Source organism: Erithacus rubecula (genome assembly GCF_903797595.1).
Source record: "Erithacus rubecula genome assembly, contig: scaffold_137_arrow_ctg1, whole genome shotgun sequence".
Lineage (NCBI taxonomy): Eukaryota > Metazoa > Chordata > Aves > Passeriformes > Muscicapidae > Erithacus > Erithacus rubecula.
This window is the reverse complement of record NW_027636158.1, coordinates 165,172-191,341: the sequence shown is the minus strand read 5'-3', so window position 1 is coordinate 191,341 and position 26,170 is coordinate 165,172. Positions and strand designations below refer to the sequence as shown.

Here is a 26,170-nt window from a genome sequence, read left to right as displayed (position 1 = left end):
CTCATTACACCTTCCTCTATTTCAAGGTGGCTGAACAAAACACGTTTGAAAAATAAAATGGACTTTTTGAAGACTCTAACTAAAAATAATGTTCTCCAAACCATCAACTCTTTCTCATGCAGCTGCATAGAGATGAGTAGACAGGGCTGGTCTGGCTGTCTTCTGCCTGCTGTTCTGCCTACTGGGAGATCTTCCTTTGTATCCAAAGCTTGTCCCTGTCCCTGGTCTGTGCCCAGACCAGCCCTGGGGGCTCAGTTCTGCCCTCCACACCCCTCCCAGCACAGGGGCATCTCCCTGCCAGCAGGGCCTTAAGGGCAGCTCAGACAAACTGAGATGCTGCAAGCCAAGGTGCTGTTGCTGTCTGTAGGCAGAGGAGGGTGAGGAGGCACTTTGTGAGGGAGGTCTGAGGCAGATCTGCTGATGCCCAGTGGGACAGTGCAGGAGTCTCAGTGACACAGACACACCTGACAGCCCCTTTCCCTTGCCTTGAGGAGAAAGCTGAGAACAGCCCTGGCCATGCAGCACCATCTCCACACCAGGAGGAATCTGCCCTGATGGGGGTCACTCCTTCCACCTCCAACTTCTCTCCACAGTGCATGGGGAGTTTCCCAGCAGGCTGAGAGCTGTCCCTGGCAGGTGGCACATGCCCCGGGCTGGCCAAGAGCCCTGAGGGCTGCAGGAGCTGCTCTGCAGGACAGCCCTGGGCAGCCCTGGCTGCAGTCCCAGCTTCAGCCCCTGCAGCCATCCCTGTCAGCAGGAGCTGTCCTGCCCTGTCCCTCTGACAGTGCCTAGGGTAGCCCTGCCCTGCAGCACATCCTCTTCCTCCTCTTCCTCAGAGTATCAGGGAGCGTCCTCCTGACACATCCCCCAGTCTGTGGGCTGTGCTGGCTCCAAGAGATCCCTCCAGGAGCACAGGGGACATTGTCCTGCACCCACAGACTCACCACGTCCAGGGCTGTGAAGATGTTTTCCCAAGTGAAGTCTCAGCTCAATGTCTTCCAAGTCCTGACTGCCTTTAGCCTGTCTGTGCCTGGCTCCTGTCCCCTCAGTGCCTGCAGGCAGTGCCCTCAGCCCTGCTGGGCTGAGAGAGGAGCAGCTTCTCAGCAGAAATGTCTTTTTGAAGCTTTTCCTGCTTGCCATTATCTCCCTCTGTGCCAGGAGACACAACACAATGACTTTGATGACCCTCTCAGGGGTTTGGTCTTTTTTAAATTACATTCAGTCCCTGAGAGAATGTTTTCCAAGAATCCTCTCAAGAACTCAAAATTAAATTGCAACTTGAATGTTTCTTGAACTTTTAATGGGTCTCACTGAGAGACAGGACTGAGAAAATTCCCCAAGGTACCAGTTAGAGCAGAACAATGAAGGCACTGGTGACAGGTAGGAACAAGGAAAGTAAGGATGTCTCTGACACTAAGCAATCCTGGATGTGTTTCAGGAATGCAAAGGGCCAAGGCTGAGCCCTAACCCCTAGCAAGGCAGATCCTGTCCCTCCCTCATTGCTCAGGGCTCTTCCTGGGGCACTGGGCTCTGGGGCATGTGCAATGCCCAGGGCAGGACCATGGGGCAGCCCCTGCCAGGCTGCTGAGCAGGGACAAGGAGGCAATGAGGCCCCAGCACAGCAAGGCTCACTTGTCCCCTGCTGGCCTCAGGCCCAGGGCCAGCAGCCATGGCCCAAGTGCTTCAGCAGTTGGCTCTGGCAGGGCCTTTCAGCTGCTGCCCATCCCTGCGCCCTCTGCAGCCCAGGCTGTGAAAAAGCAAAGACTGAACCTGAGACCCTGGTGTGGATTTTATGGAAATGGGTAAATTTTAATACACATATCATGACTGAATATAATCAACTCACTTGTAGAATCACTTGTCCATGTAAGGTTAGGAGTTATCCCATGTTGGACCTCAGGCCTGAATGAATGATGTCCTCTTTACACCTAGTTAGTGTCAAAGAGTCTTACTCTGATATTTTGGAGATTTGGTGACAGTGGGACCTCACAGAACCAAGGATTCAACTATGACACCTTGGAACCTCACAGAACAAAGGGGTCATTTTGATGCAGGAGATCCTCATGGAACCAGGGACAATACTGTGACACTATGGAACCTCATGGAAACAAGGGACCATTTTGATACTTCCCTTCCTCATGCCAACAGGAGCCTTTGTGACACCATGGGCCCACATGGAGCCAAGGGGCCATTGTGATTCTGCAGAACCAAGGAGACCACTGTGACACCGAGGAATCTTGTGCAACAAAGGGTCGAATGTTATACTGGGGGAACTTGTGGAGCATTCTGATACCGTGGTACTCCATGAGACAAAGGGACCACTCATATGCTGGGTCTCATGGAACCACGGGGCCAACTGTAACACTGTGGAGCCTCATGGAACAATGGAGACAATTATAAAACAGGATCACAGAATTGACAATGTTGGAAAAAACTTTTGAGATCATCAAGTTCAACCTATGACCTAACATCACCTCATCAATTTAACCATGGCTCTGAGTGCCATGTCCAATCTTTTTCTAAATGCCTACAGGGATGGTGACCCCACCCCTTCTCTGGGCCGAAGATTCCAGTGCCCAATTGCTCTTTCAGTGAAGAATTTTTTCCTGATGTAAAAAAAAAACCCTAAACTTTTCTAGGGCATCTTAAGACTGTTCTCTCGTTCTGTCAGTTGCTGTCTGAGAGAAGAGACCAATCCCCACCTGACCATAGCCTTTTTTCAGGCAGTTGTAGAGATTCTCATTGCAGACCATTGTAGCCACTGTGGCCACTGTAGCATGGCAGAGTCTCATGGAATAAAGGGGACAACAGTGACAGTGTGGGGCTTCATGTAACCAAGGAGGCCATTGTGACACAGCATAGCCAAATGGAACCATGGAGACCCTGATGAAATTTTGAGGCCACATGGAAACAAAGGACCCTTGTGACACAGCAGGGCTTCATGGAACCAAGGAGGCCATTGTGACACAGCACAGCCAAATGGAACCATGGAGACCCTGATGAAATTTTGAGGCCACATGGAACCAAAGGACCCTTGTGACACAGCAGGACCTCATGGAACCAAGGGCACAAGAGCAACACTGTGAGCTCCAATGGACTAAGGGATCATTCTTACACTGCAAACCAAAGAGACCATTGTGACACTATGGGACATTGTGGATCTGAGGGTGCATTGTGACACAGCAGGGCCTCGTAAAACTTTGGTCATTTGTAAAACTCGAGGCTTTGTGAAACAAAAGCGCTGTTGTGGCATTTCAGGGCTGTATGAAACCAGAGAAACCATAGTGACACTGCGGCTCAATGGAACCAAGGGGCCATTTTAGCACTGTGGGGTCTGATGGAATCAATATTCCATTGTTATACTGCAGATCCAAGGTGACTCTATGGAACCTCCTGCAACCATGGGTGCATTGTGACATTGCAGGGCCTCACAGAACCAAGGAGTCCATTGTGACACTGTGGAAACTCACAGAACCAAGGTGACCATCTTATACTACAGAACCTCATGGGACAATGTGTCCATGGTGATACTGTAGAAGTGTTTCTGAAAGTATAAAAGCTCATGGAACTAGAACTCCATTGTGTCCAAGGGGCCATTGTAGCACTGTGGATCCAAGGAGCCATTGTGACACTGAGGAACCTCATGGAGCCAAGGGTCCATTGTTACTCTGTGATGACTCATGAAACCAAAGGTCCATTGTGATATTGCAGGGCTTAATTGAACAATTGAGATCTTTATGAAAGAGAATTACAGAATTAAAGAGGTAGGAAAAAACTTTTGAGGTCATCAAGTCCAATCTAGGACCTAACATCTCCTCATCAACTAAACCATGGCTCTGAGCATCACATTCAGTCTTTTTCTAAATGCCTCCAGGGTACTGACTTCACCACCTCCCTGAACAGAAGATTCCAGTGCCCAATCACTCTTTCCGTGGCTAATTTTTTCCTGATATCAAACCTAAATTTTTGCTGGAGCATCTTAAGACTGTGTCCTCTTGTTCTGTCAGTGGTTGCCTGGGAGAAAAGACTGACCCTCACCTGACTACAATCCTACAAGACACTTGTAGAGAGTATCAGTGGAGACCATTGTAGCCATTGGGCCCACTGTAGCATGGCAGGACCTCATGGAACAAAGGGGACCACAGTGACAGTGTGGGGATCCATGGGACAAAGGGGCCATTCTGACACTGTGGAAACAAGGAGACCTTTGTTACAGTACAGGGCACCATGGAACCAAGAAAGCCATTGTGACACAGCAGGGCCTCATGAAACCATGGAGGCCATTTTTACAATTTGAGGCTTTGTGAAATCAAAGGGCCACTGTGGCATTTCCAAGGAAACCAAGGAAACCATAGTGACACTCTGGGGGCCAATGGAACCAAGGGGCCATTTTGACACTGTGGGGTCTCATGGAATCAGTGGTCTGTTGTGACACTGTGAGGTCTCATGGAATCATGGAGACTTTTGTGACACTTCATAGCCCCATGTAGCAGAGGAGTCCGTTGTGACACTACAAGGCCTCATGGAAGCAAGGAACCATTTTGACACTGTGGGGTCCTGTCGGGGCAAGGGATGATTGTGGCACCGAGTGGCACCATTGAACCAAGGAGTCCATTGTGACATTACAGGGCCCATGGAACTAAGGATTCCTGTAACAGTGCAGGACCCCATGGAACCAAAGGTCCATTGTGACACTGTGGGGCCTCATAGAATCCTGGAGGCCATGATGACACTTTGAGTCCTCATTGAATCAAGGGGCTCTGCAGGACCTTGTGGAACCAAGGAGACCCTTCTGCCTTTGTGAGTCCCCGTGGAACCAAGGGTCCATTGTGATGCTGTGGTGTGGGAAATGCAGGCACAGAGAGCTCTCAGGGCCTTGTGCATACAGGATCAGAGATAGAGATGGATATAATATTTGACCTGAGACCTTGGAGAAGGCTTGTACAATTAGAGCATTAAAGTGAAACAGACATGAAACAAGAATATAAGTTTGTAGTTTAAGTAAAAATATGTTTCAAACAAACAGAAATATATATTACATAAGCAAAGATTTAAAGTAAGATAACAAATGATTTTAAAGTTTCACAATAGAACCTGTTACAAAGTTAGTTATAAGTTTTGTATCAGTGTAAGTTTGTAAAGTGTTATATGATTGGTTGAAAAATGATGGAATCCTGCTTCCAATTAATGATTGGTGTAAAAAGACAGTAGCAAGATTTGTAGAAGTATTTGATTGTCTTAAAAACTAACATAAGACATTTTAACATAGAATTAATGTCTCACCCTTCTATGGGATTGATTTCATAAGACAATAAACTATCTTTTACAATGTCTCTCAGTTGCCCCATTTCTTGTAATATTTATAACCCGATACTGTGGTACCAAGGAGACCCGTGTGACACTGCAAGGTCTCATGAAGAAAGGGGAGCCCATTGTGACGCACCAGAGCCACACGTGCACCCAAGGGGTCATTGTGACACTTCAGGACCTTATGGAATAATGGGGACCATTGTGACTCTCTGCAGCCTCACAGAACCAAGGCACCATTGAGTCCTTGTGCAGTCCTGTGGAAACAAGGAAAGCATTCTGACAATGTATGGCCTCATGGAAACAAGGGACCACTGTCAAATTAAGGAGCTGTGGGAATCTTTGTCAGGGGACGGTTGTCAGGACAAACTCAGGCGCTCTCTATAAGCTGGTCTTGAAGTTTGCAGTTTATTGTAAAGGGCATAGGTATGCAGAGTCCTGCTGTGAGCTGCCACCTGCAGCTCAGAGCAGGAGGAATAGAGGGGGTAAGAGAGTAAGACCAAGTGAGTGGTGGGAGAAGTAAGAGAGAGAAATATGAGAGCAATTTTCCCATTTACAATACAGTAAATCTTCTTCTATGTTGAATATTCTAATTTCCACTAACCAATCTAATACAAGATACAAATCCTATAGCATATGCATACAGCCTATAAGAATCACTACATTACCATAATGTGTTATACTTTAAACCCTAAAAACTTCTCTTTGGACCCTAGCAGGGTCTTCTCTGACCTTTGGACCTGCTCTCCAGCAGAAGGCATTGTTCTATCAAGAGGGGATTACTTTCAGCTGGCCATCCTACTGTCTTCTAGTTATTTACTAACTAAGGTTTGGTATCTCAAAGATGGCTTTCATTTCAATCTCGCTTATGGTTTTTATATTCTCAAAATCTTTTGCTAACCACTCATATTTATATGGTTTCCCTGATTCTTCATTCCCAACAAAGACAAACAGGGCAGGCTGGGCTTGTGCCTCTGGTGATTTTCTGAGACTGCAAGCAGAATGTTTTCAGTTAAAAACACCTTGAAGAGGACAAAGAGATCTCCCCAGGTGGAATTATAATGCTTTGGGAAGATGACCACTATAAAGAGGAAAAGGAACTCTGTGCTCAGTGGGTGTAGACTGAGAACAGCAGAGGAGAGCCCTGGGTCACAATGAAGTGTGGTTCAGAGATGTTGGACATAGTAGAGAGGAGCCAGAGAAAGAAAAAATTAATGCCAAGTGCAGGTGGGGAGGCCCAGTCTGAACACAAGGAGACAGGAATTTCTGTCCCAGGGCAGGGCTGTAGTGCAACACATCCCCCAGAAGGAGTCTGGAGCAGCCCAAGGCTTTGTGTGGCCAGGCAGAGACAGGCAGGATGCAGAGCTGTCAGCAAAGGAAGGGGCCAGCAAGGTGGAGCAGCCAGGGGATGACGACAGCCTGCAGGGACAGAGGCGCAGGGCATGGACACTGTAGGACAGCCTGGGCTGCAGAGGGCACAGGGATGGGCAGCAGCTGAAAGGCCCTGCCAGAGCCAACTGCTGCAGCACTTGGGCCATGGCTGCTGGCCCTGGGCCTGAGGCCAGCAGGGGACGAGTGAGCCTTGCTGTGCTGGGGCCTCATTGCCTCCTTGTCCCTGCTCAGCAGCCTGGCAGGGGCTGCCCCATGGTCCTGCCCTGGGCACTGCACATGCCCAGAGCCCAGTGCCCCAGGAAGAGCCCTGAGCAATGAGGGAGGGACAGGATCTGCCTTGCCAGGGTCTGGGGCACAGGCCTTGGCCCTTTGCATTCCTGAAACACATCCAGGTTTGCTCAGCATCTGAGACACGTTTCCATTGTTTGTTCTCACCACTCATCAGTGTCACCAGTGTTCTGCTCTAACTGGAACCTGGGTGCTGGTAATCAGAATTCAAGGAATTCTCAGAACATAGGGCCTTTAAGCCAAAGCTTAGAATTAAACAGAGTTGAGATAGGTTTAGCTTTAGAATTTAAGATGCAGAAAAAATAAAGGTAGTAACAAAGGCAACAAGACATTTTAGAATGCAGTAATGTCAGTTTGTGTGTTTTGTTATAATTGGCTAAGAAACGTCACACTGTCTTATGAGTCAATACAACAAAACATCTTAGTATTAAATTAGTAACATAAATATCTCAGTTGACAATGTTTTATTGGTTAATAAATCCTTAAAAGACCTTGTAATCCTAAGTCCTGTGGCTTCTAAGCCATGCTGTGATCATCTGTAAAACAAGCTTCACCTTTCTGCCTGTGTAGAAAATAAACCACACTTTCTAAAGCAACTCAGAAGTGCCATCTCTCTGCTTCCTTTGGAAAAAGAAAAAAAACCCAACGAAAATGTAGCATTAAAAAAATAAACCAATTTTTTAAAAAAATATAACATATAAGCAATAAACCCACACTTTAAAAATATAACATATAAACAAGAAACTTGTACCTGGGGACACCTTCTTGGTCATGTCCCTCATTGGGACCCATTAGGGTTTGGACTTTGGACTTTGAATCTGACTTTGAATCCTTGAAAGGTTTCTTTTCTTTCTTTGCCCTAGTTTTTCCAACCTGACTTGATTGTCATCAATTTCTCCTCTAATTCCACCCTTGGGAAAACTTCTCCTTCATGTTTATCAATGGGACTCACTAAAAGTAAGAGAAACTTTGGAGTTTGAATCTGACTTGGAATTCTTGAGAGGTTTCTTCAGCTCTCTCTCAGGGACTGATATTCAGGGACCGAGCCCCAACCCCTGAGATGTTCATTAAGGTCCTTGTGCTGTGTCTGTGCTGCTGAGCTGACCAGGCTCCTGGCACAGAGGCAGCTACTTGCAATGGCAGCGCTGCAGAGAGACAGCCAGTATTTCCAAAATATTATTTGGAGCTCCTTGGCAGCACCAAATGCACCACGGGGCTCACTGGGATCAAGCACATCCTGACAAACCATGGCGCTGCTTTGATTTCCCTCTGGTCCAGTGCAGTTCATCATGATGGTTTTCAACTCCAGTTATGGAGAAATAATTCAAAGAGCTCCTTAGAAATAGTCATTCCTATTTTAAAGAGTATATTTTATTAGTGTTCTCTTTGAGTTAGAGATGATTGCAGCATTCTGTGATTGATGTTGATCCATGGTGTCTCCTCAGGAGGTCTGGCCTGCTCAGAGAAGCTGTGTCTTGGGATCAGACAACCAGGACAACCTTGCACCACATTCCCCAGTCCTATCCTGTCTGTCCTCACTCACCTGGGACCTGGAGAACAGGCTACACTCAGGAAAAAAAGATGTTTCTCCTTTTTTCTTTTTCTTTTTCTTTTTCTTTTTCTTTTTCTTTTTCTTTTTCTTTTTCTTTTTCTTTTTCTTTTTCTTTTTCTTTTTCTTTTTCTTTTTTTTTTTTTTTTCTTTTTCTTTTTCTTTTTCTTTTTCTTTTTCTTTTTCTTTTTCTTTTTCTTTTTCTTTTTCTTTTTCTTTTTCTTTTTCTAGCAATCTAAAACTCTTAATGTTCCCCACTGCAAACAGACACACTCCTCAGGTGTGTGCCAGTCCAAGGTGTCACCAAAACCACTGCAGAGCTACCCTGGGCCAGCTGTGAGGGTGGATCATCATCCCAATCTTCACTGGGCGACTGCTAGGGGCTGAGGCCATGGACACTGCACTGACCCCACTGCTGGGTTTGGGGGCCACAGCAACTGTGAGACGTTCAAGTTTCCTTGGAAACACTGGAGAGGACTGGGACAAACTGGGGAACACTGGGAACACTGTGGGACACAATGGGACATAGTGGGAGTGATACTGGGAAATACTGGGACAGCCTGGGAACACTATAATGCTGGGAGGGCATCTGGGTGGACTGGGATGGATTGGGGGGTACAGAGAGACACATTGGGACATACCGAGACACACTGGGGGTGAAACTGGGCCATACTGGGGCAAAGTGGGGATACTGTGAGTGAAACTGGGGGATACTGGGATAAACTGGGGACACTGGGAACTCTTTGGAAAAGGCTGGGAGACACTAGCATATACTGTGGATGACACTGTGGAGACATGGAAGGGACTGGGCATAAACTAAGGTGCACAGGGGTGTACTGGTGGGGCATGGAAGGGCCCTGGAGAGGACTGGGGAGATGGAGCTGAGTGAGCACAAATGCCATCAGCCCCTGGGGACATCAAGGGATGGGGGATGAGAAGGACACCACTCAGGTTTGTCGTGGCCTCTGAAGTCAGCCAGAAATTTTGTTCCCATTAGTTCTGAGTTTCCTGTCCCACTGCAGATGTTGTTGCTGAGATCCAGGGCTTCCTGGCAGCCACCCGAGAACTGCTGTAGGCATTTCCTTTCCTCCTCCTTTGCTTTCTTTTCTCATTCCTGATCCATATTTCTATCTCTTTCCCAGTCCTGTCCCCTCCCCTGCAAAGAACCCATCCCTGTTACCCCTGTCCTCTCTGGCCCCACTCCCCATTTCACTTCCTGAGTTGGCACCATGGGAACGTCCCTTGGGAAGCAGGATCATCCTACAAGTGCTTCAGGAATTGTCTGCAGGGTCCTGCAGTGCCTCGTACTGCTCCCTTGACACAGGTACCACAGGCCAGGGGGGCACATCTGGGCTGCTGTGTCTGGGTGTGGGACTCCCTTTTCTGGGCAGTGAGGAGGGGCTGGAGAGGCTCTGCAGGATTGACAGGATGGGCTTTGGGGCTGTGTGGAGAAGCTGAGGGACCTGGGCTGCTGGACCTTCTGAAGAGGAGGCCCAGGGCTCATCCTGCAACTGCTCCAGGGGTGGTTCCAGAGAATCACAGAATTGGCAAGGTGGGAAAACATCTTGGAAATCATCAAGTCCAACCTGTGCCCTGACACCACCTTGTCTCCCCTGAGACTCCTTCAGGATAAACATCCCCAGCTCTCTCAGCTGCTCCTCACAGGACTTGTGTTCCAGACCCCTCACCAGCCATGTTGCCCTTCTCTGGACACACTCCAACCCCTCCATGTCCTCCCTCAATTGGAGACCCAGAACTGGACACAGAACTAGAGGTGCTGCCAAACCAGTGCTGAGTAGAGGTGAAGAATCACTGTTCTGCTCCTGCTGGCCACTCCATTCCTGATCCAGGCCAGAAGCCATTGGCCTCTTTGTCCATTTGGGCACACTGCTGACTCATGTCCAGCCTGCTGTCCATCACTCTCCCCAGGTGTCTCTCTGCCTGGTCCCTATCCATCCACTCTGCTCCCAACCTGCAGCACTGCTTTGGTTGTTGTGGCCAAAGTGCAGTACCTGGCACTTGGTATTTTTAAACACCACCTTGTTGGATTTGGGCCGTGGATCCAGCCTGTCCAGGTCCCTCTGCAGAGTTTTCCTACCCTCCTGCACATCCACACTCACACCCAGCTTGGTGCCAGCACAGTTCCATGAAGCTCTAGAATGTCACAGTGGTCTGTTATGTCACAATGGATCCTTGGTTCCTGGACCCTGCAGTTTCACAAGGAAACCTTGGTTCCATGAGGTCTCGCAGTGCAACAATGCTTTCCTTGGTTCCAGACTATCCCAGTGGCCTCTTGGTCCCATGGAGCACCACAGTGTCAAAATTGTTTACTTAATTCCATGAGGCCCTGCAGTGTCACAATGACCTCTTGGTTGTATGAGGTCCAGCAGTATTACAGTGGTGTCTGTGGTTCCATGAGGCTCCGAAAAGTAACACTGGCCCCTTGGTTCCATGGGGCCCTGCAGTGTCACCATGGCCTCAGTGTTACATGAGGTTCCACAGTGTCACAATAGACTCCTTGTTTCCACCAGACTAAAAAGTGTCTGCACAGTCTTCTTGACTTTATGGGGCCCCACAGAGTCACAGGGCATCCCTGAATTCCATAAGGGTGCAGAGTGCCACACTGAATTCCTTGTTTGCAGAGTGTCACAATGGACTCCTGGTGAAACATGATCCTACAGTGTTCACAATGGGTTCTTGATTCCATGACACCCTGCAGTTTTAGTGTCACACTGGAGTCTAAGTACATGAGGTCCTGCAGTTTCACAGTGGCCACTTATTTCCGGGGGGTACCTAGGTGTCAAAATTGTTCCCTTAGTTCCATGAGTCCCTGCAGTGTAACAATGGCCCCTTGGTTTAACAATGCCCAGTGTGTCACTATGGTTTCTATGTTTCCACGATGACCCAGAGCCATCAATGAACCTTGATACCCTTTTGCCCCACAATGTTACAATGGGACCTTGCTTCCCTGGGGCCATGCAGTGTCACAATCATCACAGAATGACAGAATCACCCAGGCTGAAAAAGACCTCTCAGAGGATCAAGTCCAACTTGTGACTCAACATTACCTTATCACCCAGACCATGGCACTCAGTGTCTCATCCAGTCTTTCCTTAAACACCTCTAAAGATGTCAACTCCACCACCTCCCCAGGCAACCCATTCCGATTCCAAATCACACTTTCTATGAAGAATATTTCCGAATGTCCAGCCAAATCCTTCCCTCGTGCATCTTAAGGCTGTGTCCCCTTGTCCTGTCACTGTTCCCTGGGAAAAGAGCCTGACCACCACCTGGCTGTACCCTCCTCTCAGGGAGTTGTAGAGAGTGATGAGGTCTCCCCTGAGCCTCCTCTTGTCCAGGATAAACAACTCCGGCTCCCCCAGCCACTTCTCACAGGACCTGTGTTCCAGACCCCTCACCAGCCTTGTTGCCCTTGTCTGCATACGCTCCAGCCCCTCCATGTCCTTCCTAAATTGGGGGCCCAGAACTGGACACAGCACTCAAGGTGCTGCCCAATCATTGCCATGCACAGAGGAAGAGTCACTGCTCTGCTCCTGCTGGCCACACAATTCCTGATCCAGAGCTGATGCCACTGGCCTTCCTGTCCACTTAGGGTCTGAGCTGGCTCATGTCCAGCAAGGTGTCCATCATTGCCATGAGGCGCCTTTCTGCCGGACCACTCTCCCAGCGCTCTTTCCTTAGCCTGGAGCACTGCAGGGGTTGTTGTGGCTGAAGTTCAGGACCCAGCATTTCCTCTTGTTAAACCTCACTTTGTTGAATTTGGGCCCTGGATCCAGGTTGTCCAGGTCCCTCTTCAGAGCCCTCCTACCCTTCAGCAGATCTACACTCACACTCAGCTTGGTGCCATCTGCACATTTCCTGATGGTACACTCAGTGCCCTCATGCAGATCATCAATGCAGATACTGAAATCCACGCTGGCTGGCTCTGATCCCCCCACCATCCTGCAGGTGCCCTGTGATGGCTCTCAAGGTGATCTGTTCCATCACCTTGCTGGGCACCGAGGTCAGGCTGGCAGTCCTGGAGTTCCCCAGATCCTCCTTCCAGCCCTTCTTGGGGATGGGCTCACATTGGCACCTCCAGTCCTCTGGGATCTGCCTGCTGAGCCAGGACTGATGATAAATGATGGAGAGCAGCTTGGGGAGTTCATCCAGGCAGCTTCCTCATCCTCCTTTGATGGATCCCATCTGGTCCCAGAGACACCTGCGAGCATCTGAGTGGCTCAGCAGGTCCCCAGATGCTTCCTCCTGGATTTCAGGGAGTCTGTTCTGCTCCCTGTCCACATCTACCAGCTCGGGAGATCACTTGTCCTGAGGACAAAATGTCTTACACTTGAAAACTGAGGCAAAGAAGGGGTTAAGTTCCTCAGACTTTTCTTCATCTTTGGCAACCATATCTTCCCCCAATAAGGAATGGAGGTTCTCCTTGTCCCTGCTTTTCCTGCTAATGTGTTTATAAAATAAGCTTTTTTATCTTTCACAGACACTGCCAGGCTATATCCTCATTGAGTTTTCCCCTCTTATTTTTCTGGATGACCTAACCACATCAATAAACACTTCCTGAGTTGCCCGCCCTTCTGTCCAAAGGTGATGCAGCCTCTTTTGTCCCTGAGACCCTGGAAAAAGCTCCATGCCCATCCAGACCCGTTATTTTCATTGCTACCTGACTTTTGGCACATGGGACAGGCTGTTTCTGCTCCCTCAATATTTCTTTCTTGAAGTGTCTCCATCCTTCCTGTAATAGTTTGTTTTTAAAGACTGTTTCCCTTAAAAAAAATCAGGAGACCTCAGAGCGGCACTTTGGGGTCCAGGAGGGCACTTGAAAGTCACGGAGGAGAATCTGGGACCCTTCAGGGTCTGTGCGGGCACTGGGGGGGCTCTAATGGGGCTCTCTAGGGTGCAGGGGATGATGGGAGTTGTAGACGTGGGTATAATACAGTTTAAAGGGGCTGCGGAGCATCATGGGAGCTGTAGGCATTGCTGCAATGACTCTCTGTGACGCACGGAGCATGATGGGGGATGAATTCTAAACTGGAATGGCGTGTTACCGGAACCACAGAGCATGATGGGATCTGTAGTCCCGGAAGTAGATCTTGCGGAAAGTTTGGGGTCCGGGAGGGCACTGCTGGGACACTTTGGCCTTTGAACGGCGACTTGAGGTCCTCAGAGGGGAACGGGTACGGTTTGGGAGAGCTTGGGGGCATCTTGGGGAGCTCTAACCAGGCTTTTAGGGCACGGAACACGGCAGGAATTTTAGGCGACTGACTGGGTTATGAGGTGCTCTGAACTCAGTGGGGATGGCAGGAGATGAATTCCCAGAAGTGCCTGTAACGGGTATCTGTGGGCTTGGGAGCATTCAGGGGATTCTGGGACGGTTTTGGGAGGTTCTTAAATGGGTGCTGAGGGGACACTTAGGGATCCTGGAGGTTCTGGAGGAAATCTATTGACATATGGGGGGGAATACCGGGGTTTTGTGGAGCGCGGGGCATGATGGGTATTGTAGTCCCGGCTCCAATGGGGCTCTATGGGGCCGCGGGGCATGATGGGATTTAGATGCACAAAGGAAAGATGGCGTTGATTCCAGGCACCACCTCTCAGGCCTTGGTCCATGATGCTGAACCTTCTTGATGGCACCTTGGGCTGGAACACACCTGGGGAGTCTTTCTGTTTTCACTGGGGAAAATTATGAGTTTTAGATTGTGTCAAAAATAACAAAATGGAAGAACTCCTCTTTCCTTGAGAGCAGCAAGCTCTCCAAGAAAAGGAGGTCCCAGTTGATCCAGAGCAGACAAGATGGGGTTGGGAATGTGGAGCAAGATTGTCCACACTGGGTCAGAGCTCAAGGCAAAGTTTCTCTGAGCAGGCCAGACCTCCTGAGAAGAGACCCTGGATCAATATCAATCACAGAACGCTGCAATCATGTCTGCTGTAATGAGAACAGCAGTAAAATATACCCTTTAAAATAGGAATGGATATTTTTAAGATGCACTTTGAAATATTTTTCCGTAACTATTATAAGAAACATTCCTAATGAACTGCACGAGACCAGAGGGAAATCAAGGCACAACCATGGTTTGTTAGGAAACCTCTCAAGAACTCCAAATGAGAATCAAACTCCAAAGTTCTTGGAAGTTTTAATGGCTCCCATTGAGGAACACAGGTGAGAAAGTGTCCCCAAGCCACAATCAGAGTCAAGAACTGGAGACAGAGATGACAGGTGAGGACAAAGAGAAGCCAAGTCTTGGTGCCCTGGGGCACAGCAGGGTCTGTGCCACCAAGAGCTCTGAGGAGACACCTTGTCCTGAGCCACTGGGGCCTCCTGGCACAGCCCCAGCAAGGCTGGGCACTGTCACCCCCTTGTCCTGCCCTCAGCATCCCCCCACATCCCAGTGGCCTCAGGAATCAGCTGGGACCAGTCCCTGGGGAGCCTTGGTCAGGAATGGCCCTGGGGTCTCCTTCATGCTCCCAGGGACTGCAGATTTTTCCAAGGACTTTGGGTTTTGCTTTTGCCTTGGAGTCTCTGAGAGCTTTGTGCAATCATGGCCTCCAGTTATCTGCTTCAATTAGTCTCTTGAGAGGCTTTGTTAGTAACAATACTCAGTGAGGCTCAATACCTCTAGGTGCTTCAGCTTTACAAAGATCTGTATTTTTCCTTTCCACACTGACTTTCTGAGAACTCACAACACTCAGGCAAAGGGGGGTTTCAATTTTTTTTGAAGCAATCCAAAATTTTTTAAATTTCCCCACTGCAAACAGGCACAAGGTGCCACCAAAGTAATTCCTCACCCCCAAGGCAGAACACTGCAAGCAATGTTTGAGACCTTTGCACTCCTTGCTTCCTTGAGGCCTTGCAGTGTCACAAAGGCCCCTTGGTTACATGAGGTTCTGAACTGTCACAATGGAGATTTGGGTCCATGGGTCCCCACGGTGTCACAATGCTCATTATGGTTCCATGAGACCTTGATCTGTCACAATGGACCCCTGGTTTCATTAAGTTCATTGGTGTCACCATGGTCTCCTTGGTTCCATGAGGCATCACAATGTCACAACACACCCTTGGTTCCATGAGGTTCCTGCAGCAGGACTTCCCCTCTGGCCCAGCAGAGCTCATCTGTTCTGTCCATCAGCTGGGCCATAACTCAGGGCATCTTCCCCCTCTCAGGAACTGCTGAGATAACCCAGGCTGGACATCAGTCTTGTCCTGAGTTCTCTTTGGTGCCAGGCAGGTGGAATTCCCAGCTGACCATGAGCATCTTGGTCTGAAAGCAGCTGAAGGGAGATAAGCCTTGAATTCCTGAGTGACACACACTTCACTTTACGATCAATAAAAGCCACACAAAACTTTCATACAGCAGAAGTCTTCTGCATAGTCCCTGTAAACGCGGAGGGCTTCTCTCCCAGTTCTGGATGCACCTTCGTGGTTTCTTTTCTGGAAGCTGAGTGAAAGGGCTCCATGTGCACTCCCTCATCAATTTGGTGTTAAGTTGCATTGACTCCTGATCTCTGCTATTTCTTCACTAGCTGTAATAAAGGTAAGTTTAATGTGCACTGTGTTTGTATCTACCTGCACTTCTTTTGTTTGTTCTGTACAGTAAGTAGTCAATTTAAAGATTCTTGTCTGTTTATATTGAATCCATTCAGTAAATAATTCATTTTAGAATAGACCTAATCCACCACGGTAAAGAACTTGTGCGAAAGAGCAATTTGGGCTGCAGGCTACCTGAAACAGAGTTACTGCCAGAAACCTGAGCAAGGGCAGGACTTGTCTAAGCTTTCATTCCATTTGTAACGTATTTCATTTAAGAACAAAATGAGAGAAGATCTTTTCTTTTCCACATTTATTCCTTTCCTGTTTATACACTGATATCAGCAATCTCCAGTTGACATTGATCCCCAGCACCTCCTAATGCAGTCTGAATAGATATGAAAATCAAGACACTTTATGGCTGACCATCAATCACACTTTATCCTTACCCCCACTCCACCATTTCCCTTATCCAACCCCTGACACTCAGAGCAGCTTGTGCAAATCTGAACTTCCTCCACTCCAGTCTCTGCCTGCAGCTTTCAGCTCCATGGCACCAACTCCCACCTGCTTTCCTTGGAGAAGGAACTGCTCAAGACACAGAAGAATGTTCATTTATTGAGAGTAAACAAACCAAGGGAAGGCACAGCTCCATAAAAACCAAAAATCATTCCTCTACTGAATATTACATCCCCTTTCCACAGCAGACAGTCTCAGAGCAATGGAAAACACATCCTGTGCCCAGCACAGATCCCAGGATGCCCCAAACCCTCCCAGCCCCGATTCTGCCCAGATTTGCTCTTTGCACACGAGCCCCACACTGAAGTCACGAGCTGCCTCCAATGCCCAGAGGAAGGAAAGGAGAGAAAGTGGCTGAAGAGCTCTCTTGTGCACAGCTACAGCTGCACTAATGCCAATATTCTGGGCTCACAATACCTTGATCCAACACGCTCTACTGCATCTGTTCCCTGGGTAGAAATCTGACTGGATGCCAGGCCCAAGGAGTGCTGGGCAATGGAGCCACATCCAGGGGTGTCCCCAGAGCTCAGGACTGGGGCCAGGGCAGTTCAATCTCTTTCTTGCTGATCTGGATGAGGCCATCGAGGGCACCCTCAGTCAGATGCCAGGTGAGCCCAGGCTGGCTGGGAGCGTGGCTGTGCTGCAGGGCAGGAAGCTCTGCAGAGGGATCTGCACAGGCTGGAGCCATGGGCCCAGGACAATGGGATGAGGTTCCCCAAGGCCAAGGGCTGGCTCCTGCCCTGGGCTCACAGCCACCCCAAATCCCTGACTGTGCCCTGCCCCTGATCCCCACAGCCTGTCCTGTTTCCTTCATCCCTGCAGTGCCAGGCACTTTCTGGAACAGGGGAGCTTTGCTCTGGGGATGGAGGGAGGTGCAAGTGCCACCCCTGCAGTGGGAACCACAACTCATCAGGTTTGTGTTCTTTGGGGGTCAGGAACTGGTGAGACTCAGAAGCATAGATAGGTTTCTCTTCATGGCCAACAAAAACAAATATAACAATGATATAATTCCATAAACATCACAATTTCTCCTCAGCTCTGTGCAATGTCAAAGCAGTATCTGATGTGTCCAATGTGGGAGGATAGTTTGTAGGGATAGTACAGAAGGCAATCTTTCCCGATGAATTACAGTTGTACTGATTGCTGGGAAATGAAAACAGCCTTGCCTGCATAATGAGGATGGGTATTCTAAAAGCGTGGGCTAACTAGTCAAGGGTAAGTTACTGATGCAGTTAGAGCTTGAGACCCAGAGTCTGCTGCAGTTTGGGATGGAGTCTGCAGGCTGTGCTGTGAGGGGGAAGTTGTTGTGGAAGGGACAAACAAGGTAAGATGCTGTGTGAGGGACACACAGGGTTAGGTGTCCGCCTAGGGGACAGGTTGGGGTCAACCTGTCTTGCAGAAGGAAATTTAGAGAGAGGAGAGAAGAAGTCAGTGCTGTGTGAAGCTCCACATGAGGAAAGGGTCAGAGTTGGCTGAAAGAAATAATGAGAAGTATTTAATAAAGTGTTGATGCTTGGTTAGCAACCAATGGACATGGCTCAGCTGAGGCCTTATTAGCAGGCCATGAAAATGGCTTGTCTGAGGGTTCAGTGCAACAATCTAGCTGCTAAACTGCACGTATTAAAAAGGTCAGGCTATAGCAGCCTATTCCTAAAATTGATACTACTGCAGCTAGAATATAAGAGAGAAGGAAGAGATGGATAGTTTGTTGCTACATAGAGGATAGGTGCAGTAGGTTTGCTGCTAAAAAGCACGTACACAGACTTAGCTAAAAAAGTAGAAGGGGTGGTCTTCTCATCCTTGCAAGAGCCAATAGTAGGAGAAGTATATGTACCTAAAACAAATGAAAGTATGCCAAATATGCATTAGTCATTATATTTTGGATTATAAATGTAGATGGTGTCTTCAATAAATTGAACTATGCTTTATCAATCACACTGATTGGTTGCATATTTTCCTCGCCGAAGCTTCTCCACAAGTGGCATCCAGAACAGGGACCTTGAAGCTCTGCCACTCTGCACTGACCCACCGCCAGAGGTAAGCGAGCTGGCAAGCACCAAGTAGCAGCGCTTGGAGGGCAAGGATCTCTGTATGCTGGCATACAAATGGATCCCGTGCCTGAGCCGCTCCCGATAAAGGAAGCTCGCTGTCCCGGTTACACCACTGATCAAAGGCTGCCATGCGCGCACGTTAGCAGGCAATTGGATTTGATTGCTGGACTGCCCCTCTCGTTCTTTTGTAAAAAGGGAGGGATATGGATAAGCAAGTGTCATTTTATTTATTTAAATGCTTTTTAGAAAAGCGAAAAGTAGAACTTGATCTTAATAAAAATTTGCCCAAGGTGTTAGACTATGCTAAAGAACAGGGCTTTTTTACCAACCCAGATGACTTTTTCAAAATTGAGGAGTGGCAAAATCTAGGAGATTGTTTGTATAGAGCAGTTATTGATAAGGATAAGGTGGCAAAACAGTTGTCTCAACCCTAGTGGGTCATAATTGCTTAGAGGCATATAAGGCAGAGAAAAATATTGCTGCTGTTGCCTCTATGCACTTGGATGGCAAACCGTCCACTATGCTGTCCATCACAGGACAAAATAAACCCCCTGCTGCACAGCCAGGGATGTATATTTTTGGAGGAGACAATCTTCCTCAAGCACTGACTACACAACAAGTTTTATTACCTCCTAAGTCTGCCTCTGAAGCAGTGCCCTCTGCCCCCCCCCCCCGACCTCCCCGCTGCTATCACAGCAGGAGGAGCTGCCCTCAAAGGAGACAGCTGAGTTAAAAAAGGAAGCGGCACATTACCATGATAATAAGGTGCCAAAAGGCAGAGCCAAAATCAAGGGTAAAATGGAATGGGGTGAGATTATGAAGGAAGCAATAGCAACTGGAGAAAGGGATTATGTGGCAAAATTACAGGAGCCACGTGTAACACAGCAAGCATTTCCAGTTGCATTTACCCCTACTGGGAAAAATAGAATGGAAACATCAATAACTCCTTTAGATTGGAAATTATTAATGCAGTTTTGTAGTACAGTTAATGAAGCTGGCATGCATGGGGAACCAACAAAGCAAGTGTTTAATTATATTTGGGGATCAGGGTTATTGTTGCAAGAGGATATAAAAAATATTTTCAAATTATGACAAGCTCACAATTTATGTTACGGTAGGCTCACTTCCAAGGCCTTTGTCAACATACTGCACTTATTCGGAGAGCACAGGATGATCCGCTTCACGGGATCACATTAGAGCAGTTGGGGATTGGTCGATTTGCCACACCTGAGAGTCGAGCTCTGTTGGGACCAGATGTAGTAAAAGAGGCAATGCGGTTAGCTCGTGTTGAATATGATAAGGCTAGAACAGAACGAGGGGAATTACCATCTTATATGAACATTAAACAAGATCCACAGGAACCTTTTTCTAGTTTTGTTGACAAAATTACTGCAGCAACAGAAAGATCAGGGGTACCTCTGTTTATGCAAGGAGCTCAACTTAAACAGTGTGTTACTCAAAATAGCAATTCTCGGGTAAAATCAGTGATAGCTACTTCACCCAGCAATTGGGAAGTAGTAGAGCTTTTAGAACGTATGAGTAAAATTCCTCAGGGAATTCAGGCTATGTTAGTTGAAGCTGTAAATATTTTGACATTAACCTTAAAAGAGGGGCAGTCTCAGATTCAAGCCTTTGCTGCTGCACTGGCACCACTAAAATCGCCTGACTCCCAGAGTGCTGGCAAGACTTGTTCAACCAGCAATTGCTTTAGATGTGGTCAGTCTGGCCATATATGCCGAGAGTGTTGGATTACAAATGTGTGGTGTCGGAACTGTCAGCTCGACTCTCATTCCACTGAAGCCTGCAGACAGAAGACATAAAACAGATGGACGAGCGTAAGGGGATGTGGTGCCAGGACACCAACTGCGGCCCAAACCTCCCAAGCATTCCAGGTGGCCCCTCCCTACTCCCAGCCGGCGAACTCTGGCCAGCCACAAGAGGCAGCCTCGGCTTGGACTTGGCAGCCACAATACACATTGTATTAAGGGATACAAAGCTGGTAAAAATCCCTACTGGAGTGTGTGGACTCTTAATGTTAAATGGACAACCTTATGGGGCTTTGTTGTTAGGTAGATCCTCAGCCACCTTACAGGGTTTGACTGTGGAACCTGGAGTTATCAATGCAGACTATACAGGAGAAATCATGATTATGGTTCATACACGTTTTCCTCCTATTAGTATCCCTGCAGGAAGCCGTATAACTCAACTGGTCCCACAGCAGCAACTGGTCAAGGAGGCACAAGGATCTGTGCAAGGAGCTGGTGAATTTGGATCTACAGGAGGCTTGGTACTACTGACCCTCACAATGGAACAACGTCCGGTAGTGGAAATTATTTCACGGCATGGCTCTCAAGAAAAACAGCTTTGAGCCTTATTGGACACTGGTGCAGACATTACTATTATTGCCTGGCGTCAGTGGCCATCTAACTGGCCTCTACAAAACCGCTTGGAGGCAGTTGAGGGGGTTGGTGGAGCAGGACGGGTCCAGAAAAGTTGTGAACAAGTATCCATTGCTATTGAACAAAATGCAGTATCAACTCCGTACTGGAGTACAGGCATTAATCGGGCGAGATGTGCTTTCTCAAATGGGACTGGTGCTATGCATGGACAATGGCCCTTTTTAACGGCAGCCACTACTTTGACTTCCCAACTGAGCAGTGGCCGCTAAAAAGGGAAAGTCTTGAGGAAGCCCACCTTTTAGTACAAAAACAACCACAGCAGCGATTGATGGCAACACCACACAAACCCCGTCTGAAGATAGCTCCACACATCAAGAGAGAGAACTATCTGAGGGACTATCTAGCAGTACAGCTGCTGGTTCTCCAACTCCAGAGCCTTCTAAGGAAGACGATTGAGTGGACAATCCTTTTTGATTTAGAGACACTTGCTCATCAGGAACCCTGAAAGGTTTGTGACCATACTGGACTTGGGAGAAGATGGTCTTTAAGCTGTGTTAAGGGATGTGGGAGTGGTGCTTGGGTGTAAATCTGTTGTGGAGCATGTAAACAAAAACTTTGGGTACATCAATCATAGTTGTGGCAACCTGTATGCAGGCCATGTTTGTGGGTCCTCAATAGTAGTAGCTGGCAGCGAGACATTCAAAACGACACTGAGAATTGCTCACAAGGAGCTGCTGAACTTGTTTTCGATAATCGGGAAAACAGATATATCGATTGTTAGTACGTTGCTGTCTTCTGCAGGCTTTCAAACAGATTAAGTGCTACCTTGCTACAGTAGCACTCAGGGTCATCTGTTCTCGAGATATAGGCATTTTACGACACCGTATTATAAGAGAGGAGGAGTGGGATGTTGCTGTTAAGAGGCTCCGACAACCTAATCTTGGGAGTAATAATTCTTAGCATCCTCCCAATAGAGGCATGGGTACCAGTACAGGCCCCAGCACAACCTAAAACTAATATCTGGGTTACTTTGGCAAACAAAACTGGGCAAGATGCCATCTGCCTGTCCTTAGCATCACCAGCAATCCTTTTTCCACTTATTTAGTTGGCATACCTCTTGACACCTGGCCATGCCCCAGGGACATTCCAACCTGCAACACTACGGGTCCAAAAAATAATGTTGATTCTTGGGATCAATGGGTGCCTTACTTGGGCCATGCAGCATTAGAACCCCAACAGTTGGAATTACTTGGGTCCATTGGAGCCGATGCCTGTGTGATCTTTAATTACTCTGGTAAGTCCTTACGATGACCAGGATTTAATTACACAGTGTTGGTAAATGCAACTCTCCCAGTATATCGGAACGCCTCACAGTGGTGTAATTATACCTCAACATTTCAGTATCTGCAAATACACCTATTGCCCTACCTTCAGGAACATTTTTGATTTGTGGAGATAGAGCTTGGCCAGATATACCATCCAGATTAAGAGGTGATGCATATACATTAGGAAGGCTTACTTTGCTTACGCCCAATACATCAATGATCTTACAGGCCCATCAGAAACACCTTCGCACCAAAAGATTACCCATGCCTTTAAGCCTGACTGTCAGGATAATGTACAATTCTGGTGCACAGGAAAAATTGTTGCAGCATCTCTTTTTACTCCAGGCATAGCTAGTGCATGAGCTTTGGGCCAGCTTAATAAGCTTGGCTGCTGGCTAGCAAAACAGACCAATGCAACCTCTACAGGTCTTTCACAGCTATTAACTGATGTTGATTTTGTTAGACATGCTACCTTAAAAAACCGAGCAGCAATAGATTTTTTACTTTTAGCACAGGGCCATGGATGTGAGGACTTTGAAGGGATGTGCTGTATGAACCTTTCTGACCATTCAGTCTCTATTCATGCACAGCTGAGCAGGCTGCAAGAGCTTACCAATTATTTGCAGAAAAACACTGGATTATGATTGACTGATTGGTTGAAGTCTTTACATTTGGGGCCATGGTTAACTTCATTGCTTCAGCAATTTATTATAGTGGCAATAATTTTGGTGGTAGCCCTTTTGTTTATTCCTTGCATTTTACAATGTTTGCAGCGTAGTATGGAACGCATAGCAGAATCAGCTATGAACAGAGCTTTTATCGCACAAAATGAAAAAATAGGAATTGTTTAAGCAAGGAACGGACATGGCTCAGCTAAGGCCTTATTAGCAGGCCATGAAAATGGCTCATCTGAGGATTCAGGGCAAGAATCCTTGCTGCTAAACTGCATGTATTAGCAAGGTCAGGCTATAACAGCCTATTCATAAAATTGATACTACTGCAGCTAGAGGATATGAGAGAAGGAAGAGATGGTTAGTTTGTTGCTATATAGAGGATAGATGCAGTAGGTTTGCTGCTAAAAAGCACGCATACAGACGTAGCTGAAAAAGTAGAAGGGGTCGTCATATCATGCTTGCAAGAGCCAAGAGTAGAAGAGGCGTATGTTCCTGAAACAAATGAAAGTATGCTAAATATGCTTAAGTCATTGTATTTTGGATTCTAAATATAGATGGTGCCTTCAATAAATCAAACTATGCTTTATCAATCACACTGATTGGTTGCATATTTCCCTCTCTGCAGTTCCTCCACATTATACCAGTTTAAACAAAAGCTATCTTCATCTTTGAAAACAGAGGTTTTTCTTCTTCTCTTTGCTGGGGGGCAGCAGGAATCTTCATCTCTCCTTTTTATTCAAACTTATGGGAACACAACTCTTTCCACATCTGCTCATTTCAGCACAAATGCCTCTGCTCATACCTGCAATTAAACCTGTAATCTCTATGTGCTATAGGGAAATGAGTCTCTTCTCCATAGCTTAAAAAAAAGAAATTTTAGTCCATGACTCTCCTCTTTCCCTCATCTGGGGCCTGACTCTTCCCTTTGTCTGACCTTGGTGTTTTCATACTATTTCTGTGCATATCTTCATCTTGGTCCTTTTCTTTCACTCAGGACAAAGAACAAAGTGTCTGCAAGTCTCATTCTGGGCAGTGAAAGAGTTAATATCTTGCTCAGGCAGTGGCTGGAGCAGTTGGGATGGAGCATTTCAGACGAGGAGGGTCCGGCTGCCCGGAGCTGCTCTCCTGGTGGAAAAAAAAGACCCTGCGGACCAGGGCAGGGCAGGGTTTGTATGTCGGCTCGATGTTCTGCTGAGCCATGGGCTCCTTGGCTGTGCCAGGGGAAATCTAAGGTCTTGGCAGTGGTGTGGCCCTTGCCCCCCCCCCCCCCTCCGTTTCTATTGGGGGCTCTGCTGAAAATGGGGCCCAGAGTCAGAGCCCGGCCCTGGCCCAGGCCCGGCCAGGCCTGTGGGCTGCGTGGAGGGGCCTGGGCTGGTGTTACCTGTACTGAGGCCAGAAGCAAAAGAGAATTTTCTCAGCGTTTTTTCACCTTTATATGTGTGCTTCACAAAGAACCTTTCTCATTGGTGTGATGTGGGAATCCTTAAAATCAGAAGGTTGTGGGAAAGCTGAAAAAAACCAAGCCTCAGAGACAACAGAACTGCAATTAGAGCTAAGCAGAAAGCATAAGGCATGCCAGCAGAGAAGTTATATGACATGTAGAAAGCAAGGACAAATAGAGCAATGGTCTGTGCATAAATGCTTGGCTAGAATAATTCTCTAAGCTGCAGAAAAGTATATCTAGCAAGATATTAGGAAGGTCTAAGCTTAATAATGGAGCTCTGTGCATTGTATTTTAAGGCTTACAAGTAGGTATTGTATTCAAAATAAGCAAGTATTGTTTTAACCAAAGGTATGTGCACTTACAGTGGTTGGATGAAACTATTATCATCATGCTTTTGCTTTTTGTGATTGATCAAAAACCTTTCAAAGTGCATTGCAACATCACTATTCTCTGGCTGTTGCTGAGAGCATGAGCTGCTGGCATCTTCCTGCTATTCCAACCTTGTAATTACACTGATGCTTGGGAGGAAAGAAAAAATAATAAAGCAGCTTGAGAGATGTTCCACAACAGTCCCGTCCTGTTTGTGATTATGTGCATAAACCCCTGACCTGCATTAGTGTAACAATGTTTCAATATTAAAAATCAGAGACCAATTGGTCCTTGTCAGGTCCATGGGAGGCTTCCCAGGTCCCGGCTGAGAAAAATTTCAGGAAATCTTTACAAACCATCACAGCAGCCTAGAAGTAACAGGGTCCCTGGGTGAGAGACGGTCTGATGGATTTGAACACATACAAAGGATCCCAGCCAATGCATTGAACCCTAAGTGCAGATGCATCATTGGCCAGGTAAATAGTTGTGTTAAGACCCCAACCAATCACATGTGTTTATCTAGGACATTCAAACCCTCAATTAAGAAGAGTCCCAAACAATAAAGAAAGATTTTGTCATATGGATCACTGAGGGTTTGTGTGATCTCTGTCTCCCACCACAACCTGAATTGATGTAATAGGTGTGGTCAGTTGGAGTATTCAGTTAGGTGGTCACTGGGATGTGGTCAGTGGGGGTGGTCAGTGGGGATGTGGTCACTGGCGTGGTCACTGGGGTGTTGTCCATGGATTTGGTCAGTGAGTGATGTCAGTGGGCCATGGTCATTGCAGTGGTCAGTGAGGTGTGGTTGGTGGGTGTTGCCACTAAGTGTGGTCATTAAGGAGGGGAGTGAAGTGTGGTCAGTGGTTGTGCTCATTGGAATGGGAAGTGAGTATGGCCAATCGGTGTGGTCAGTGGGTGTGGTCATTGGGTGTGGTCAGTGGTTGTGCCCATTGGAATGGGAAGTGAGTATGGCCAATAGGTGTGGTCAGTGTTAAGTGGCTGGTGAGGTGTGGGCAGTGGGTGTGGTCACTGGGTGTGGTCACTGGGTGTGGTCAGTGGGTGTGGTCAATGGGGGTGTGGTGAGTTGGGTGGTCAGTTAGTGTGATCAGTGGGAGTGTGGTCAGTTGGGTGGTCATTGGGGTGTGGTCAGTGGATGGGCTGAGTGGATGTGTTCAGTGGGTGTGCTCAGTGGAGGAATGGCCACTTGGGTGGTAAGTGGGATGTACTCAGTGGGTGTGGTTAGTGGGGTGTGAGCATTTTGGCAATGGGTACAGCCAATCTGTGTGGTCAGTGGTTTATGGCCAGTGGTT

General features: G+C 47.6%; 1 protein-coding gene across 1 annotated transcript in view; it reads left to right on the top strand.

Annotated features, from left to right (window-relative positions):
• The window catches only part of LOC306815461 (olfactory receptor 14C36-like), a gene marked incomplete at both ends in the record, with an annotated part of 167,712 nt that overhangs the window by 122,863 nt on the left and 18,679 nt on the right, over nt 1–26,170 (top strand). The gene's annotated exons all lie outside the window — the stretch shown is intronic.